This window comes from Octopus bimaculoides, chromosome Z (genome assembly GCF_046866305.1).
Source record: "Octopus bimaculoides isolate indiv1 chromosome Z, ASM4686630v1, whole genome shotgun sequence".
Classification (NCBI taxonomy): Eukaryota; Metazoa; Mollusca; class Cephalopoda; order Octopoda; family Octopodidae; genus Octopus; species Octopus bimaculoides.
In genome coordinates, this window is record NC_142944.1 from 38,128,706 (window position 1) to 38,133,705 (window position 5,000).

Below are 5,000 nucleotides of genomic sequence, written 5' to 3' on the forward strand. Positions count from 1 at the left end.
CTTAGCGTCATTTCGTCCGTCTTCACGTTCTGAATTCAAATTCCACCGAAGTCCACTATACCTTTCATCCTTTCGGGGTCGATAAAATAAGTACCAGTTGAACACTGGCGTCAATGTAATCGATTTAACCCTTTCTCCAAAATTCCAGTCCTTGTGCCTATAGCAGAAATGTTCATTATTATTGTTCTTGTTGTTTATCGGAAGTGCTTCACGTGTTACGAGCGCTCCGTGATTTACCCAATCGTTTTAATTGTTATAAGTCTATTTTTGTTTCCCTTTGGTTACACTGTGCGTCATTAAATCGAGCAGACTATAAGGGTCTGAGCAAAACTCCTTCCCATCTGCCCTAAAGGGCGAAATTTCGAAAAGAACGATTTTCTTTTTGAAATATTTTATAATATACTCAATATGGTGGAGTCTTCTTTGTCAGATGGAGAAGAGACGATAAGGGAAATTAGTCTTGAAAGTGAAATTGGCTTTCGTATTCAGTTGCCAACAAACATAGGAAGAGGCAGTAGCAGCAGAACCAACAGCAACAGCAACGTCACTTCCACCAACACCGACAAAAAGATAAAAGAAAGAACAAGTGAAAACAACAGCATCAGTACCTCCACCGCCATCACAAATGTCAACTAATGCAACATCGTCAACAACAACAATGAACAAGGCAACCAGGCAAAAGAAAAAATAATTTTTCACACACAGAATGTGCAAATTCAACCATTACTGCCACCGTTACCGCCATTAATGACTGTACAGCTGCTGAAAATCACAAAAATGACAAACCTTGCCATAACAGGTTCGTATTTGCAGTGAAGCAAAACACAAGGAAACAAAAGTCTGTCGATAGACAGTTTGAGAAATGCAAAATCCTTATTAAAAAAAATGGAAGACGAGTAATCCTCAACACCCTTGAAGACATTGTGTAGGGCACATTAAGAAAAACCGTAATTTATGAAATAATATTATCAAAAGTCGCAGATTAGAGCGAGAAACACAACCACAAATTGAAAAATGTCTATGTCCAGTGTGGGACACTAAAACCTACTTTGCTAGAGATGTGGTATTGTAGATGTGAGATTTGCCACAGAGGAAGAGGCAAGCAAGCACTCCAATTTGACCCTCAGAAATGAAGAGCTTAAGAAGTGCAGACCTCATTCTGGTACCCATATACCTTGGTCGTAGTGTGGCAAAAATAAAAAACTGGAGACGTACCACTAGGAATGGACATCTGCAGGTTAGTGGCAGCTGTCTTCCAGGACAGTGAGGGCTTCCTACAGGTGCGGAAACTGCATAAACAAAACAAGTCGGAACAAGGCTTAGAGTTTCGGGTGCAAGGAGATAACTAACGTTTGGAAACAATTCCGGACATCATAAATTTACCAGATAGCACCAACCACCACGTGGCCGTTGAGGGTAAAAGCCGAAATATCACTTGTGGGGACACAAATCTTCAAAAGGCCTTCGGCTAACAACAAAAGAGAAAAGGGAACACCCCACTTTTGCCAACACTATACCAACAACAAATACAACAACAACAACAGAAGAAACAAGTGACCACTACCGCTGCAAAAACAATAGTAACACTAGCAGCAACAGCCATGACGGTAGCACCGACAGCAGTAGCCACAATAGTAGCACTGACAACAGTAGCAACATCAATAGCAACATCAATAGCAAGTACAACAAAAGTGGAAGCAACATCGCCAAACATAATAGAGAACTCGCCAACATATATGGCTTCCGCATTCCAGATAGCAGTAAAAACAACAGCATCAGAATATTCTGCAAAAAGAAAATTGTCAAGAGAACAACAGCGAAAATCTCTGAAGAGCTTAAACGGAAAAAAGTCGGCAGGTCTGACTAAAGGAAAAGAAATAAAAACACTCCGACATCAACACAAAAACTGGCAGGTATTATCAAAGGGGGGGGGGGGGGGGAAACCTTTGAAAACAAATACCTCCCTCGTCGGCCGCCAAACTAGTACTGTCAATGTCATCCCATTCACTATCATCACCTCGCCAACAAAATCATTGAAAGTAATCTTTTCCTCATCTACTACTTAATCTAAAAAGGTCTTACTTAGGTGGAGGCGCAATGGCCCAGTGGTTAGAGCAGCGGACTCGCGGTCATAGGATTGCGATTTCGATTCTCAGACCGGGTGTTGTGAGTGTTTATTGAGTGGAAACACCTAAAAGCTCCATGAGGCTCAGGCAGGGGATGGTGGCGAACTCTGCTGTACTTTCTGTTTCTGTTGTACCTGTAATTCAAAGGGTCAGCCTTGTCACACTGTGTCACGCTGAATATCCCCGAGAACTACGTTAAGGGTACACGTGTCTGTGGAGTGCTCAGCCACTTGCACGTTAATTTCAAGAGCAGGCTGTTCCGTTGATCGGGTCAACTGGAACCCTCGACGTCGTAAGCGATGGAGTGCCAACAACAACATCACCACTAGCACTATCACAACCAGCAGAATCACAAGCACAACCCAATTCTCACATACAACACTCAGATCACTCATCCCAACACCAGCAAAATTAAAACGTTATTAACTACACAGTAACAAACACGAACAAGAAAGATGAAACATATACAAACATACCTATTTTATCACATCAAACAACGCAACAACATACATAAAAATCTTTCTAACATCACAAAACACATGCAACACCATAAGAAACTAAACATTCTGAAGGAGTTGGCGGTTTCGGGAGAAATATCAACAAAAGACTCTATAAAGAACTGCTTGTGGAAACATCCACACATAACCATGGGAACGGAGCAACTATCCTCACCTCACCAACAAAATCATTCAAAGTAATCTTTTCCTCATCTACTCCTTAATCTAAAAAGGCCTTACTTAGGATAGGCAGTATGAATTCAGGTGACTTGGGGTTGCCTTTGAAACAATGACATCTACCCAACGATTTCAGGTCACTAAGGATAGATGTAATGGCTATCAGTGAAACCAAGGTTTTCGACTGACTAGCGTTGATGTCCATGTTCGGTGGATACGAGATCTATTTATCTCCATCTCAACCGGGAGGACATTGGATCTCAGGATAAGGGCTATCTTTCTGGATCCTGAAGATAAGTCGGTGGTCCTGGATGTGAACAGTAGTGACGGCGATGCTCTCAAACTGGTAGCCGTTTATGCTCGGACAGGAGCAAGACAACCAGATTTCTATCGACGTATAGAGGTATTCTGTGGATTATTTCGACATTTAGAGTTAGTGGACTGTGGGGCAGTGGATGGAAGATGAGGTGATAAAAGCCTCGCAGACCTGCTCAGACATTTTCAACAGTCTGACAGGTTGCAAGTGGATTTCTCGGATATGTCACTGTGAACGTGGACGAATCGCAGTGTGTCATCAAGGCCGTGTCTAGATAATTTCTAGGCCAGTACATAAAGGTAGCATACGTTGTCCACCTTTCAATCTAATCCGCTACAAATTTGTGATCTGTACGGTCGACTGAGATAGGCTTAGAAGGCAGGAACCCAGTTACTGAAACTGAACGAGTCACTCTCAACATGCGTAGCTTACAGAAGCCGGATTAGAGTTTTTACGGGAGTCAATCTTTAATAAAAAACGGTGGTTTGCCAGACTTGTTTGCCGCCTTTTAGTAGACATCTGCAGCAACTGGCAGCAGAACGATAACATATCCAATTCCGTGAGATGATCAGTGGTGGCACTACTGAGAAATGTTATAATCCTTAAAATATTGGATTATTATAACGCTCACGTTGGTATACAATATACTTAGTAAAATCAGTATGACATGACTATCTCTTACTGCCTACTACATACTCTCTTTGCTTATAGCGACTAGGCTATTCAATTCGTCATGTGGGAGGAGTATACTTTTATTATTAATTCCCTACAACATCTCGCCTTGTAAGTCTTTTTTAGGAAGTGTCATTTTATTTAGCAATATTTTTTATTTACCCCCACCTCTCTTTTTTCAGTTTTTTTTCGTACAATTTAATATTTTTGTGCTTGGCATCTATTTTCTGGAACTCTGTATACTTTCTTTTTCTCTCAATTGTACGTCTGGGTTCAATCACCTACAGTGGCATTGGTACTTGGAACGTATCGTATAACCATTCCATCGGTTCTTCCAATTTCTTTGTTTCGCTTTCCACGAATCTCTTTTTAAGTTGGTTCCTGTGACTCTTTTGTATGCCTTTTCTGCTTTTTACCCAATACATCCTTTTACCTATTCATTTGGTAATTACACCATCTTCCCAACTCTGTTCTTCATTTTTGTATGCGCTCATATACACCTTTTCACCAACTTTAAAGAATCTTGCTATGTCTTCCTTGGCACTTTTTCTTTTCTTGCCAGGTAACAATTTATCAAAAACTGATTTTACTTTCCTTGTAAACATCAGCTTCACTGATAAGCTACTTGCTGGTGCATTCGGATTTGGTGTCATGCGGTATACTCTTAAAAATTGTTGTAGAGGTACCTCATCCGTGACTTCCATATTCGATTTTCTGCCTGTCTGTTAGGTCTGGGATGGTAAGGCGCAGTAGTGACATGTCTACTGCGAACGTTTCACAATTTTTTTAAAATCCGCTAGACACAAATTGCGTTCCATTGTCAGACACTATCTTGTCTGGGATGTCAAATCTTGCAAACAATTCGTGTAAAAAGTTTATCATAGTTGAGGAGGTTGTTTTTTTTACACTTACAAATTTCAGGCCATTTCGAGAAACTATCAACTACCACTAAGTAGTAATAACCGTTTAGAGGACCAGCAACATAGATTTGTGTATTCTCGACCACGGAACACCGACTTTTGAACAATTTTTACTTTTTATCGCAGACAGCTTTTCATTTCGTTTTGGCTTACATACAGGTCTTCCACTCTATTTTACTGCGATGCTTTGTCGTAGTCCCTCAGCCGCATTTGAATCTTCGACTAAACCCACTATATTTCCACATAAAACACGTATGGGTATATTCCATACTTGGAATAGTTCCATTTACTC